General features: G+C 38.8%; 2 protein-coding genes and 3 pseudogenes across 9 annotated transcripts in view; all 5 read left to right on the forward strand.

Moving 5' to 3' along the window:
* The window catches only part of LOC120412866 (60S ribosomal protein L28), a 510937-nt gene that overhangs the window by 177417 nt on the left and 317259 nt on the right, over nt 1–16261 (forward strand). The window lies entirely within an intron of this gene.
* The window catches only part of LOC120422922 (kazrin-like), a 225603-nt gene that overhangs the window by 41095 nt on the left and 168247 nt on the right, over nt 1–16261 (forward strand). The window contains exon 2 of one of the 8 annotated variants that reach the window (XM_052710457.1): nt 10074–10730. The exons of 6 other annotated variants lie outside the window; for them this stretch is intronic. The gene's annotated coding sequence lies outside the window, so the exon portion shown is untranslated. The remainder of the gene's footprint in view (nt 1–10073; nt 10731–16261) is intronic. One more of the 8 variants, XM_039586496.2, reaches the window with a different exon arrangement.
* Nucleotides 12753–13679, forward strand: LOC120422913 (40S ribosomal protein S6-like; annotated as a pseudogene).
* LOC120422923 (5.8S ribosomal RNA) lies at nt 15621–15769 on the forward strand (annotated as a pseudogene).
* LOC120422924 (large subunit ribosomal RNA) overlaps nt 16162–16261 on the forward strand; it is a 3305-nt pseudogene continuing 3205 nt past the window's right edge.

Here is a 16261-nt window from a genome sequence, read left to right on the forward strand (position 1 = left end):
CATTCTCAACTCGTACACAATAAACCATCATCAATACGGACATTACACGGCCGCAAAGGGCTCATTCTTTCTGCTCACCCAACTCAAAACAGCTTCGCAAATTTTTCCTCCCACGCGTTGGCGCAACCATGTCCAACGGAAACAGGCAACAGCTGCCAGCAAGAGCTTTTTTTTCGCCCCTCCCGTGGCTTTTCCCCGTTAGTAGCTTTCGCAAATGGGGGAGGCATTAACGACACCAGAACCAAGAAGCAAGCAAAAAAAAAAACGGACGACGACGCCGACGACGAATGTTGGCCGGGTGAGTAAATCAGAAAATACGATTCCGGTTAAATTCTGTCATTTCTCACAATTAGCAAATCCGACTGTGCAGCTTCGTTTCTGCTGGCTTTGGGCGAGGGATTTCCCCACCCTCTCGCCGTACTTTGTAGAAGGTAATTTCCGAAGGAGGAGAAAGTTTCTGCGAATCGAGGGGGAAAAAATAAAACAGAAAACTTTTCCTGAGCTGGGAAACCAGAACCGGAGGATTACATTTTATATTCCGTAGCGGCTATCACTCTTTGGAAATGGTGAGCTGAAAAGAGGAAAAGTTGGTCGAAAAGTATGATTTTCCCCCTCCGATCATAAACTAGGTCATTGGGTGGGTGGGATTCAATCCTTTTTCCATAAATTTTTCCTCCGTTCCAGTTGTTCCAGAAACACACAACATTTGCATGCTTTCCCGTACGCGCTGAACCAGCAACATAGCTCTGATATAAATGGAAATGGAGTGTCGTTTCTGGGTGGTTGGAAAATCGCTTGGTTGGTTGGCTAACAGCATTAGCAAACTTGACTGACCATTGGATTTCCATTGGAGATATTTGTTTGTAAATTTTTAAGTTTCTTAAAAAATGATAAATAACCACATGTTTTAATTTTTTTTTTCATTTTTTTTCATTTTTACTCAACTTAGCACATACATTTAGTGCAAGTTTTTTTTACCAAATACATCGATTTAACACAACAGTGTTGCCAGATTTTTGAAATGAATTACTCTTGAAATATATCTATAAAATATCCTTCAAACAATAAAAAATAAAGCGGTTTCAGAAGTCATATGAGCAATTCTCTACCAAAACCGGAAATGGATTTTATTTGTATTTTTTGATTTGGCTCAAACTTTGTGGGGGCCTTCCCTATGACTAAAGAAGCCATTTTGCATCATTAGTTTGTCCATATAAATTTCCATACAAATTTGGCAGCTGTTCATACAAAAATGGTACGTAAATATTCGAAAATCTGTAACTTTTGAAGGAATTTTTTGATCAATTTGGTGTCTTCGGCAAAGTTGTAGGTATTGTTAAGGACTATTTAGAAAAAAATAGGTACACGGAAAAAAAAATTTCCCGATTTTTTTATTAACTTTTTTTTCACAAAAACTCAAATTCCCAAAATACGTATTTTTTGATTTTCGAGATTTTTTGATATGTTTTAGGGGACAAAAATCCGCAACTTTTGAGCTATAGAGAAACATGGTCAAAAAATCTGCCGCCGAGTTATGATTTTTTGAAAAACTGGTGATTTTTGGAAAAAATCGAAATTTCATACATAAAATTTTTTTGACCTCATTTTTTTATGCAAAATTGAATTTGCAATCGAAAATTACTTTACAGATTTTTTGATAAAGGGCCCCGTTTTCAAGATATAGCCACCGAAAGTTTGATTTCAGCGAAATATTTGCAGTTTTTCGATTTTTAAAAATAGTGACCATGAGTGACCATTTCTAAAAATACTTTTTTTGAAAAGTTCAGAAAATTTGCTATAAAATTGTCTAAGAGACATTGAAGATTGGACCTCTGGTTGCTGAGATACAGCCGCTTTAAGAAAAAGAAACACGAAAATTGATTTTTTTAGTCTCACCCAAAATATCCACCATTTTCTAATGACGATATCTCAGCAATTAATGGTTCAATTTTCAATGTTAATACATGAAACATTCGTGAAATTTTCCGATCTTTTCGAAAAAAATACTTTGAAAAAAATTAAATCAAGACTAACATTTTAAAAGGGCCAAACATTGAATATTATGCCCATTTAAAATGTTAGTCTTGATTTCATTTTTTTCAAAATATTTTTTTCGAAAAGATCGGAAAATTTCACGAATGTTTCATGTATTAACATTGAAAATTGAACCATTAATTGCTGAGATATCGTCATTAGAAAATGGTGGGCTGTTTGAGTGAGACTTAGAAAACTTCAATTTTCGTGTTTCTTTTTCTTAAAGCGGCTGTATCTCAGCAACCAGAGGTCCAATCTTCAATGTCTCTTAGACAATTTTATAGCAAATTTTCTGAACTTTTCAAAAAAAGTATTTTTAGAAATGGTCACTCATGGTCACTATTTTTAAAAATCGAAAAACTGCAAATATTTCGCTGAAATCAAACTTTCGGTGGCTATATCTTGAAAACGGGGCCCTTTATCAAAAAATCTGTAAAGTAATTTTCGATTGCAAATTCAATTTTGCATAAAAAAATGAGGTCAAAAAAATTTTATGCATGAAATTTCGATTTTTTCTAAAAATCACCAGTTTTTCAAAAAATCATAACTCGGCGGCAGATTTTTTGACCATGTTTCTCTATAGCTCAAAAGTTGCGGATTTTTGTCCCCTAAAACATATCAAAAAATCTCGAAAATCAAAAAATACGTATTTTGGGAATTTGAGTTTTTGTGAAAAAAAAAGTTAATAAAAAAATCGGAAATTTTTTTTTTCCGTGTACCTATTTTTTTCTAAATAGTCCTTAACAATACCTACAACTTTGCCGAAGACACCAAATTGATCAAAAAATTCCTTCAAAAGTTACAGATTTTCGAATATTTACGTACCATTTTTGTATGAACAGCTGCCAAATTTGTATGGAAATTTATATGGACAAACTAATGATGCAAAATGGCTTCTTTGGTCACAGGAAAGGCCCCCACAAAGTTTGAGCCAAATCAAAAAATACAAAAAATAAAAATGGTCGAAATCGGCCGGTTTTGTAGAGAATTGCTCATATTCAACAAATTTGAAAGCATTTGACCTCAGTAGGCGATAAACATCTTTTTTAGGTAGTGATATCCAATTGCAGCGTTGCCAGATATTCAAAAGAAATAACTTAACAAAATTCTTTGCCACTAACAGTTAAGTACTAAATTGAAATTGGACCTGTTTAGGTAGCTTTTTTTTTCCAAAATACATTTTTGAAAAATGTTACATTACGCGTGACAGGGGCATAACTTTGGACAAAGCCAGAATTATCAAAAACAAACTTTTCTACACGTGAGTTAGTTTGATTATTGCTGCTTCACATATTTACCTCAGACGTATGAGGGTCATTATTATTCTGAGCACAAGCTTTCGTCGTACAATTTCTGTGCATGATAGTGCGTCATTTGGTTCAACCCTAAGTACGTACGTATGTAACCTTCAAATGCCAATAAAAAGAAAAATCCTATCAAATAAAATTTCGAATGAATTTTTAATAAATAAAATAACTTTAACTTGAAAAATACACACTTGAACAAAGAAACTTTAAAAAATGGCACTCAAAGGTCCAGAGTGGGTGCCCAAGTGACAGGATGGCGTCACGGAAACGATATTGTAACTGTCAACCTGCTGGGAGTGGCCGGCTGAATTGCAAATTTTGCACACTTCCGGCGAATTGTGTGTCAGCACAGCTGACGAACGGGTTCCGAGTGCGTCACCCTGGACTTGGAATTCTACAAGGGTTCCCGCTAACAAGATGTACCGTGTGCTGTGCAAAGTGCCGGAAAGATTGATTATGTGAGAGCTTGCCGAAATGTCGGTGCTAACGGTTTGTGTGATTTGAATAAAGTTAAGGAAATACGTAACGTTCACGCCGAAAAAAAAAAACAGAATAACTTGTTTGAATAAGTTGAGTGAAAATTACAAAAAAAACTAAACGTCGAATTTTCCGACCAAAAGATCAAAGTAATTTTCAATTATACCTTTCCCAATACCCATCGCCCATAACTTCCACCAACCGAGTCAATCAAACTCGTTTCCATGCTCCGCCAGCCTTAATGAAAATGGACCCCACAATGGGAGTCTGGCCGCGTCAGCTGCAATTAATCACGTTTCAGCTTTCAATCAATATCGAAAACCTGCCCGGACGGACCCGTTTCCAATTTTCCAGTAATACCCTCCCCTACGCCATACCTGTTCGTCCTGAGGGCACAAATTAATCATTCCATGCCCATCAACGGGCCCGCCCAAACCGCCGATAATGAGTTTCATCCAAATTCTGCGGGGGCAGGGGATAGTCTTACCGCAAAAGGGCACTGTAAAAATATTGATATTTGTCATTTAATACAACTTATAAAGCTTATTATACAATTCTGAACACTAAAGTAAATTTTCAAAACAACCTAAGAGTCATGGGTTTCCTATGCAGATAGGACCTTTTGAAAATTAAATCTTGAACAATCATATTCCGACCAATTTTAACCAATTTTGATGATTCTTGCTGCATTTCACACGGAAGGATCTCAATAAAAACCTCAACAACATATTTCTGTCCGGAAAAAACTAAAATACGTCAATAGAAATATAAATCGAAATCTATCTTCCCGAGCAGACGGAAATAACTTGGGAATAGCAGTATTGATTGAAAATGGCAAAAATGTTGGTGAGATGCATTTTTTTTAAATTAAATATGTCTTTATTGAACTTTCTTATAATAATTACATTTCATTTACATTCTAAGTGGTATGGCTAAATGCTCTTCATCTTTGTTATATTTTTCGTTTTATTATTAACTGTTCACATTAATTTATTTACTTCAAATTGTTTTACATTTTTGCATTGAATTGAATACATTTGGGTAAAAAAGAAAAAAATAACTTTGACAACTAATCCTAACTTAAAACTAAAATAAAAATTCTTTGAATTATTCAAAATCATTAGAACGAGTAAACTACGAACTGTATTTTAAGATAAATCCTCCAAGCGTTCTCACTTGTTCTGCACGAGTTTTGCAACCACGCAGTGTTGTTGTCATCTCGATGAAAATTTTCAGAAGTTCTTGTGGTGAAAACAGGTCACTACTGTCTTCATCCGTTGATGCTGGTTGGTTTTCCCTCGGTTGCTGACTGAATCCAGGAGGTGTTGTATTCTCTGTAACTTTTTGCCGCTGATTCAACGGCAATGGTTGCAGATTTAAAACCACTCGAACAGATCCCGCTCCAGGTGACGCCAAAGCAGGAAAATCCACGTCCGTAAAAGTTGGTGGTGTTTTGCGACGATTTGGTTGGTGCCTCGTCGTCGCTTGCTGCCGAATTTATAAACTCAGCTCGCTTTGGGCAGCTTCGATTCTTGGTAGAATGGTTGCCGCCGCAATTGAAGCATTTCGCTTCGATGTACTCGTTGATTGTTTCGCAAGCTTGAGTTTTGTGCTCACCTCCGCAGGTTGCACAACAACTCTTGATGGAACAGTTCCTTCCACCATGTCCAAACTGCAAGCAGTTCGAACATTGCGTCACGTCACGATGCACTGGACGATAAAGTTCCCAAGTCACGATTATGTTGAAAATTGCCCGAACTGCTTTCAGCTCAGACGGCGTTGTCGATCCTTTCTCGAGATGAATCAGGTACAGTTGATCACGATACTTGATGTCCTTGTTGTGCCTCGTCATATTGAAGACTTCGATCACGTAAGACAGCGATTCTCAACCTTCGTCTAGGCCGGTACCCCCTGCCATGTAAATCAAGTAGGCCCGGTACCCCCGTTGAGAATCGCTGACGTAAGAGTTTTTAGCTCACTTAAGAGTTTTTAGCTCTTCTTTCAGCACACTGACATCCATGTCGTACAGGCCTCGGAAGACCTGTTTCATGGGGCGTTTACCTGGATCGTCATGGCTGCAGTATTCAATCTTTGTGTTGTTCAGGAAATCCCGAACGTAGTTGTAATCCTTTCTGGTAGGTAGCAGAATTTTGAGCTCATCAGCACACAAGCGAATGGAAGCTCGTAAAGCACCAGATTTGATAACCCAATCAGCCACTTTCGCACCGAATCCGATGACGATGTTTTCACAAAAATGGGTGGCAACTTTTCCCGTCGTTCAAATTCTTCCTTCTCGCTCACGTCCACAGGGAGGGTAACGAACTGGTTTCCAGACGAACTTTGAGCGTCCTTGCTCAAACTGCCTGGTTTTGCAGGTAGCGCTTCGGCATTCTTTAGCTTCTTCAAATCTACCGATCCTGCTGGTGAGGACCGTCTCTTTTTCTTGCCGTGAGGCATTTTTGCACTTTTAGCACTATTTTGGTGTGTGAGGGACGCACGTCTGACTCGCTTCTCTGCTGATCGCAGACTGATGGTGAGATGCAAGTTTTTCGGAAATAGTACACTTTATCAAATTGTCTGTGAGGTTAGTTTTGTTCCCAAATCTAATTTGCGTCTAAAAAAAATTTACAAATTTTGATTCCTAGTGGGTTTTCAAAATTTTTCAGAACAGACCGATAGCTAAGGCCTTGGCTTCCGGGCCAATAACTCTGCGATTGAATGGCCCACCTATGTAACCACTTGCTTTTTCGTATAGTAAATGAATAAATCATTGATTTTAAGATCAAAATTATTAATCAACTGAAAACAATTTAGCATGTTCGGACTCGCTTAGAAATATTTGGAATTGTTGTGTAATTCCGATATACAGGAGCGCTTTTTTTTCTCGCGAAGATTTGTTTCGTAAATTATTTGGTTCTTTGTATTACATTTGTAAACTCTTTTTTATGCTTAAACCCTCTGATGTTCCATTTTTTTCCTGTGCTCAGGAATTTATTTTTAACAACTTTTGTTCTACGTAAATCTTGGCTTCTCTTGTTTTATCAAGTTTTCATTTTTGGGTTTGTTAATTTCATTTATCATGTTTATAACATGATTGTTTTTGATAGAATTTGGTCTATGCTATCACCTCATTACCATTTGCCCTTCTAGTATTTTCATGTTTTAATAACAGTCTCTTTTTTATTTTATTTTTTTCATGTTTACCATACCATTTTTATTTGAATTGCAAAAAAAAAATACATAAAGGCATAGTCTGGGACACTACAAAAATTACTGCAAAATTTATTTTTGCCTAAAATATTGAAAATTTTAGTGAAAAACAAACCCCAGGTTTAGTTAATTGGTTTCAACAAAAATATAGTTAATGTGGGGCAGGGATGGAATAATCGCAAAAAAAAATCAATTTCGCTTACAAACTTTCTTCACCCGCGAAAGAGAGAGGAGGTAAATCACGCAAATGAAAATCGCTCGCGAAACTCTCCAAGAAAATCAATCTGCTGATGATTTTTTTTTGAATTTCCTTGTCAGCACCACTCAATAAAATTTATTTCACTTTGGTTACACACATTGCCCATCTACAAAATGTGACAGGTAATTTTTCAACGTTTGACGTTACGCTTGCAAGTGTAGTAGTGAGAAAGATCCTCCGCCGAATAATTAAGATGATGATTTTTTTTCGATTCTTTTTGCCGATCTTTCGTGCGAGAGAGTGAAGAGCCATGCTCCCTTCGGATGTTTTCTCTTGATGAACGTCCAGAGATTTTCTTTTGATAATGATTATGCCATCGCTGATGTGGGGTTTTGGCATGCTTTTAAACATGACCATATTCAAAGTAATACAATTTGCTTTCAAATAAAATGCCATCAGTTTTTATTGATTTTATGCATTAGTTTTATATTGTAAAAGGTTTAAAAACAGGAGCAGTTTAAGAAAATAAATATATTTTTAGAAACAAATTTCAATTATTTTTTAGGATTCTTACAAACATGAACAGCTCTTTGAATTATCACTTTTTGTATTTTTTAACATTGGCAAATTCTTAATTAATGATAATGGGATGGGATTTCAAAATGGTGAATTTTGGCATTCATTCCAACAAGAAAAACGTTACTTAATCCACCTTAAGGTGGTTGGTGTCTTCCCCGCTTTCATGTTGTATTTTAGGTGGTATTTACAAATTAATTTAGGAGTTTTTTTTATTTTTTTTTTAATTATTTTTTCATTTGTTTTTTTTTTAAATTATTGATTTTACTTGAACAGCAATTTTCAATTCTTTTTTTTACCAACTCTTCAAAATAAAGGTGAAAAGTCTCATGAGTTATATATTTCAGTAAAAAGTTCGTGTAAATCTTTGTCGAGACAAAATGATGCAGCAACATAATTAATACAGTTTTTTTCCAGAAGAGACGCAGGCACTGCTTAAGCGATGTGGCAACCGGGCAATACACATGCAAGGGGGTGTGGCTGCCAATCCCCCGCGTGGTCAAAAAGGTCAAAAAGCTACAAAAAAAAACTTTTTCTTGGCATAACTTTAAAAGTACTTCGCTAAACAGAATAAAATTTAATAGGGTCTTAGGGGATCCCAAAACGAACAGAATAAAGCGGATCCGGTCAAAATCGGTACAGCAGTTCTGAGATAATCGTGTGGAAAAAAATCATGTCTACACACATCCCCACAGACATTTGTTCAGAATTTGATTCTGAGTCGATAGGTATACGTGAAGGTATATCTAGGAGTCGTATTTAAGAAGTTCATTTTTCGTGTGATTTTATAGCCTTGCCTCAGTGAGGTGAGGAAGGCAAAACTCTTTGAATTATTTTGCATTGAGGTTTTAAATATTCAAAAAAATCTGTGAGTTATGGATTTCCTATGCAGATAGGATCTTTTGAAAGTTTATTCTAGAATTGAATTAAACATGACTAGTTTTGAGAAAAAAATGCTTTTCTTCTTCTGTTCAGCCCACAAACAAAGCATTTCCCATGATTATTTAGGCAAAAAAATCGACGAAATGTACCAGGTTCTTAACGCAAGGTGTTTGAACATCAAAACCAACTTACCGTAAATCGAGGTGAGAAGTTAACAAAGTACCCCAACAAGCGAGTTGCAAAAATAAATTCAAAGGTTTTAAAAGTTAGTAATCTATAATCATGGAAACATTAAGGATGCGGATTTTTCTATACTCCCAAAGTGTCTCATGTTTTTCACTAATCCAAATCAGAAAACAAACTGCACTAACGAGTTCCGTGAACAATTTTACAGTAAAAATTGTTCATTTTAGTTTTAAGAATAATAGAAATTGAATTCAAAAATACTACAAATTTATAGGCATTCCAGTTAAACAAGTTTCTTAGCTGAATTTTTATTTTTTGTGCATACCTCAAAATTTGGTTTGTAAAGTAGTTAATATCAACTGGCCCGAATTATCAAATGTGATAATTATCCTAACAGCAATGAAAGTTTTTTTGTTTTCAAAAATATCAAATCGTGTCTACATTTCGAAGAGTTTTAGACTCTGTTTGTCCTTTTTAAATGTGAGGCTTTGTTATTTTTTTATTAACATTTTTTTTCACTGTGCGTCCCTACTCGGGGTCAACCTGTGGCGATGATCTTTCCCCCGTCACACAAAAGGCATATTATTGACAGAATCGCTTTGGTCCCACCGCTCGAACCTGTCAACCCCTTTCAATCACTTATATTGATAGCTAATTTAATGGTTCTACCAGCGCCGAAACTATTTCTACTAATCCCCGAAACGAAAAGCGATTTTCATCCCAGCCCGTAATTACGAGAAAACATCTCGTTTAATTAAAGTTGGAAACTGTCGCCATTCTGCCACCTGCCACCTGGTCGAAAGGGAAGGGGGAGGAATCATTGCTGGCAAACTATAAAGTGGAGTGAGTTTCCTGGCGACGGATGAAACAATTTAGGATAAGCGGAGAAACTTTGCTGAGATTTGTTTCGATGGCAAAACTGCTTTCAAATTGCTTTAGAATTAGTTGATAGTTGAGTAGTGTCTGGTAATGGGAAGTGACAAGAAAATTGAAAACTTAAATTTGCTTGTTTATGATAGTGATTTTAATTAACTTGCTTGACTCGTTTTTCCAAACCTTTTAAGATTCAACAAAAAAAAGGATTTATAGCCTCTGGCCAAAACATAATTCTCCTTCTAAAAACCCCCCGAAAAACTTCCGCAAAATTTTCACATCAATTTAATCTTTTTTTCATGTTTTCCATTAACCTTCTCTCCTTGCAGATCCGTCCTGTTGCTGGCGAGCAATTTCCTTGCCGGATCGTGCCCTGGTGCTCCAGCCGTTCAATACCCCGAAGCCTTGCGGTGCCGTGTGCAACCGGTGTGGAAAATCGGCGTCGCTTCTCCCTGCAAAACAGGGCGTGTCGTGTCGTCCCCGAAAGCCATAAACCACCTACAAGAAGATTAAATCCTCGGACACATAATCCGTTTCGTACCACCCCCCTCCCCTTCTTAGGTTTCTGGTATCTGGTGCAGTAGGTCCGGGCAACCCGAAGAAAACGACACGTGGGCACGTACAGCGATAAGTCTTGGACGCGCGCGTGGAAAATGGCCCACCCACCGTCACCACCACCCACTGCAACTACACTGCACCCAGGCGCAGATCGTGGGTGTGGAGAAGAAGGAAAATAATTGAGTGAAATAGTGGCGGCAGCATTAAAGAAGGGGGTGGGAACAAAAAGAGAAAAAAGAAAATCGATTTTGGTTGCAAGTGCAGGAGCTCCCCCCGAAGAAGTGGTGCTTTTCACGTGCAAGGTTTTGGGCTGGCCGAGGTGGGTGGGAAAGTGTCTACCACCACGGTGCGGTTGCTAAAGAAAAAGCAAGAACAAATGCGATAAGGGCTTAAGGAAAAAAGAAAGAATAATTAAAGTGGAAAGCTACGTGAGCTAGTTTCTTTTGGTGGAAATATGAAACGTGTTTTTTTTATTTCGCACATAAGACAAGCATGGAAGTACTAAATAGCAAAGAATACATTTTTTCTTCCTTGAAACATTAAATATAGTATTATTCTCAGTGCAAATTATTGTCCAAAGATGGTCCGTTTTCCGGTTCGAACTCATTTTCTTCAAGAAAAACATGACACTTTGAGAGTATTTCTAAAATTATACTTAATTATGTTTTCATAATAATAGTCAACATACTTTTGAAACTATTCAAAATATGTTTAAAAATGTTTCTTGAAATACTTTTAACACTTTTCAATCTGCTAAAACAATCTTCAACCTATCAATGGTCAGTTCTCTACAAAATTATCCAATTTTGTGCATTTTTATATTTTGTTTTATTTTTTATTTGGGCCTTCCCTAATGGCTAACGAAGCCATTTTCTGTTATTGGTTCATCCATACAATTTTGACAGTTATCCATACAAAAATGGTACTTAAATAAACGAAAATCTGTAACTTTTAATAACATTTTCTGATCGATTTGGTATCTTCGGCTATGTTTTAGATATCGATTAGGACTGTTCAGAAAAAAATAGGATCGAGGAAAAAGTCATTGGACTAAATTATCTATTTTTCACAAAAAAAAATTTCAAACCCTTATCTTTTAATTTTTTAAATGTTTTTCGATATGTTTCATTTGATAAAAATCCGTAACTTTTGAGTCATAGGGAAGTAAGATCAAATATTTTGACGCCGAGTAATTATTTTTTTGAATAAATGTTTTTTTGGCAAAAAAAAATAAAAATAGTTATGCAACTTAAAGATTGACTCTTACAAAAAAAATGCAATTTCTGGATTTTTTCTAAGTACAGTCCAAACTCGATTATCCGAAGGCCTCGGAATAGTTTCACTTCAGATAATCGAATCACGAACAATATTTTTTTTTCTTGTTTGAAACATAAAATTAGAGTTCTGCGATCCCATTTTTAAAATTTCAAATTTGAATAGTTGATTGCCTTTTTAATAATAAAATGCATTTTTCAATATTCCATCACCGCCATATTGGCCGCCATCTTGGATTTGAAATTGTTAAACCTTCGGATAATCAATAATCGAGTCTTGACTGTAATGCTTATGAGAAGCCATCCCCGATTTTTACGGCAATTCAGAAAACTTCTTGCAATTTCATGTATGAAGTATTGAAGATTACACGCAAACCTATTCCGGTGAACGTTGAATGCTGAATCGCCGCAGCCCATCCGATGTTCACAATTTTGAACATCAGATGTTCAAAGCGTTACAAAATTTACCAACACTACCACAATCTGAATCATACGATAAAGTTTTTTGTCTTAGTGTGCGTTATTTTGCACACCGTCTCTCAAATTCTTCTTTCTACTTTTTAAAATAGCCTGCCGCCTACTCTTCTTTTTCAACCAGATTGACGTTTCTCTTACTTGACGTTGTCCGTTTTTTTTTCGCGCGTCTGTCGTCGTCGGGTTTTACGGTGTTCCGTGGACGTTCGCGGGTTGTGCTTGGCCAACAGCGGTTCCGATGGCCCCGGTTGTGTGGTTCGCGAGGGAAGTGCTTGAAATATGCAGGTTGGTCCCGGGAAACATTGGCTGGGACTGCCAGAACGAGCTAGTGAATGTTTGTGTTTTTTGGGAAAATTGTTTTCTGACTCAACTCTTAAAAATTTCCTCCTTTTTCCTGCCGCAGTAAGTGGTCGAATTTGAGAACCACCAGCATGGAGCGAAAGAGAAGCTTTCCGATGGCACCGAGGGACGCGCGAAACAGGGACGGCCACCTCACATCATGTACCACGCACCTCCTGGAAAAGCGCGTTATGCTGACGCACATTGCCGTCCGGAAGCACCAGAACCGGAAACATCAGGTCATTGATGTGGACATGTTGCTGAAGATTTCCGCCAAGAAGAACAACAAAAGTGAGTGTCCTTTTAGATCTTGAAATTCGTTATTTTTTGTAAGAAATAGCACCACTCGCGGAGGCCATAAACATGATCAGAAAGGTCGGGCGGTCCCAGCACAAGAAGGTACACTAGATTTTATTGCTCTTCCAGCTCTCGTGGACGCGTCCGGGACACCTTCCCGGAACTCCGTGATGTCCCCCATTTACACAAGTTTCTGAAGACACATGAGCGAATCCACTTAATCTGAACCTCTTATATAAAATCATTTTTAAGTTTTATTCAAAAAGAATTCAAAATTTAATTCCAGACCAACCCGAACCGCTGGCAGTATAGCTGCAACGTTGATTCGCTGTTGTATCGTGGACCGGAACCTGTCGGTGCTGGCGCTGAACATCCTGAGGGAGGTCGAGAAGGACATTCCCGGACTAACGGATACGACCATGCCGCGCCGTCTCGGACCGAAGCGTGCGAATAACATCCGCAAGGAGGAAGCCGTGCGTCAGTTTGTGGGAGAGCACCCGCTTCCGGAGAAGAGCGGCAAGAAGACGAAGTCCAAAAGCACAAGATCCATCGTCTTATCACGCCGGTGGTGCTGGAGCGCAAGGGATCTCGTCTGGCCATCAAAAACGTTGCGTTGAGTCGCGTCCGAGTATATGGAGGTGCTGGTCCTGCCCCGTCGGAGCATATCTGCCGCCGGACCGGACCGTTGATAACTGAATCGCGCAGCTCAGTCGGTTCTGAGAAGGAGAAAAACAAGGCTATTGTCAAGGCTGCCGACAAGGAGACCGAACCACCAAGAAGCGCGACGAGACCAACACCGCTAAGAAGTCCGAGACCGGTAAGAAGGCTGTTACCGGGGACAAGAAGGAAAAGAAGATCGCGAAGAAGGACGGAGTGGTCGGAGCCAAGAAGAGGAGAAACAGAAGTAGTAAAGAAGTGAGATTTGGCCTTGCGGTGTTTGTAATTTGATCACACAATAATACACAATAATTTAGAGTTAACCTACCAACTAAAATCAATGCAACAACGTTATAGTTCCTGTTAAAATATGTAATAAAACACAAAAAACTGTTTGCTTTTTAATCCCATATTCTTCTTAGGAGGAATATTAATCAAAACATATTTTTTATTGCTTCAACATGATAAATAAAACTAAGTAAAGCGTAATTTCAATATCCAATGCATAGCTTAGTTTTATTTATCGTGTTGAAGCAATAAAAATAATTCGTTTTAATTCATATTTTTCGTTCATATTTGGTTTGCGTCCTGGGGGAATAAATCCATCTAGTGGCGAAAAGCGGTACTAGCCCAGTAGCGGCAATGTACGGTGGCGCCGCCAGTGGCGAATAGTGAAAACAGCCAAAAGCTGCGCGCGGCGACACGCACACAATCAAATGAACTGTCAAATTTCTAAAAAAGCAAGATGAACATCGAATGGGCATCGCGCTTTGAACATCGGATGTGCATGATCGATGTTGACCATTCGATGTTCAAAATTCTGGTACCAATGCTCATAAAATTCGCATTGGCGGTTTTGCGTGTAGACATCTTCTTGTTGACATTTAAAATGGCGTAATATTCAATATTTGACACCATTAAGGGTCGTCAATTAGACGAAATTTCAGGATTATATATTTTTTTAATTTTTCGAAAAAAAAATTAATGGAAAGCAAGGGTGGCTCACTTCGAATGCATTCTAATGCATTTTACACATTCGATGGGAATTCAGTGGACATTCGGTGTACATTCTTTCCCATGCATTTTATTTTACAAATTGCACCTAATTTACATTTAATGCACGTAAAATGCTTATTCGATGCACATTTATTCCTAATTGGGATACGCCGGGAACGTCATGCGCGGTTCTGCGGAACGGTGCGCACTTGGAGATGCATGCATGTATCTACCACCGAGAGCGCGCACCCAGCCAGCCGCTTTGACTTCCCTTCTGGGACGGTACATTGAGGTGAGTCGAGTGTACTCCGACTCGTGTGTCGATATGAGGGCTGTCGTGTGCGCGCACAGAGGTGTCGTCGTTAAGCCAAATTCGCTTAAGGGATGTTAAGCCAAGTTGGCTTAAGAAGCAAAGTTGGCTTGGCTTGGACATGTGAATTTTGCCCTTCTGGGACGGTACATTGAGGTGAGTCGAGTGTACTCCGACTCGTGTGTCGATATGAGGGCTGTCGTGTGCGCGCACAGAGGTGTCGTCGTTAAGCCAAATTCGCTTAAGGGATGTTAAGCCAAGTTGGCTTAAGAAGCAAAGTTGGCTTGGCTTGGACATGTGAATTTTGCCCTTCTGGGACGGTACATTGAGGTGAGTCGAGTGTACTCCGACTCGTGTGTCGATATGAGGGCTGTCGTGTGCGCGCACAGAGGTGTCGTCGTTAAGCCAAATTCGCTTAAGGGATGTTAAGCCAAGTTGGCTTAAGAAGCAAAGTTGGCTTGGCTTGGACATGTGAATTTTGCCCTTCTGGGACGGTACATTGAGGTGAGTCGAGTGTACTCCGACTCGTGTGTCGATGTGAGGGCTGTCGTGTGCGCGCACAGAGGTGTATTTTTTTTGTCGTTCATGAGCGTATATGAAAATTACACCATCGAACCGGGAACGTCATACGCGGTTCTGCGGAGCGGTGCGCACTCGGAGATGCATGTACGTATCTACCACCGAGAGCGTGCACACAGCCAGCCGTTTTGACTACCCGGCTGGGACGGTACATTGAGGTAGTATGGATGGCTCTCGGAGTAAACTACCAAAAGGCTGGCTAGTCAATATCGCGGCACCGAGTGAGCGCGTGATAGGTTCATTTTATAACGCGCTACGCTACCACGGTACGCGTGGTCCGTGCAAACACGCACGGTAGGTCTGGTCATCCTGTACAGAACTCTTGCAGTACTGTGCAACCATCAAAACAGTGTTTCATTTTTGAATACATGCGAATGCATAACAAACCATCAAACCCTAGGCAGGGGATCACTCGGCTCGTGGATCGATGAAGACCGCATTTAAATGCGAGTCATAATGTGAACTACAGGACACATGAACATTGACAAGTTGAACGCATAATACACATCGTACAACGCGATGTACACAATTTTGAGTGCTTGTATTTATACATCTAACTGTGTTGTACTCTCGTAGGTATCGATCGAGGGTTGCAGTCATAAAAATGTAACAAATGACTAAGAAAGGTTGCAGTCGTGATAATATTACAATGACTAGAGCGTATCTAGAATGATTATAAGGGTTATAAACAAGCTTGGAAAGACTGCACAGATTCCGAGCAATGAGGCTTTCACGACTGCTGGGGCGGTGCACTGAGGTAGACCGGGTGGCTCCCGGGTCTAAAATCGATACAGTATACGAGAGTACGCACGCAGCATGGTGTTTTGCTACCTTATGTGGTGGCAAAACATTTAAGATCCTCGGTTCGAGTGCGACGACCACATCGGTGCGCGCGTACAAACTTGACTCGAGGACACACTGTGTCTAAAACCGTGGCCTCAAATATTGTGTGACTACCCCCTAACATTTATGAAGGGGAGGAAAAGAAACTAACAAGGATTCCCCGAGTAGCTGCGAGCGAAAAGGGATGAGC

The sequence above is a fragment of the Culex pipiens genome, chromosome 3 (genome assembly GCF_016801865.2).
Source record: "Culex pipiens pallens isolate TS chromosome 3, TS_CPP_V2, whole genome shotgun sequence".
NCBI lineage: Eukaryota > Metazoa > Arthropoda > Insecta > Diptera > Culicidae > Culex > Culex pipiens.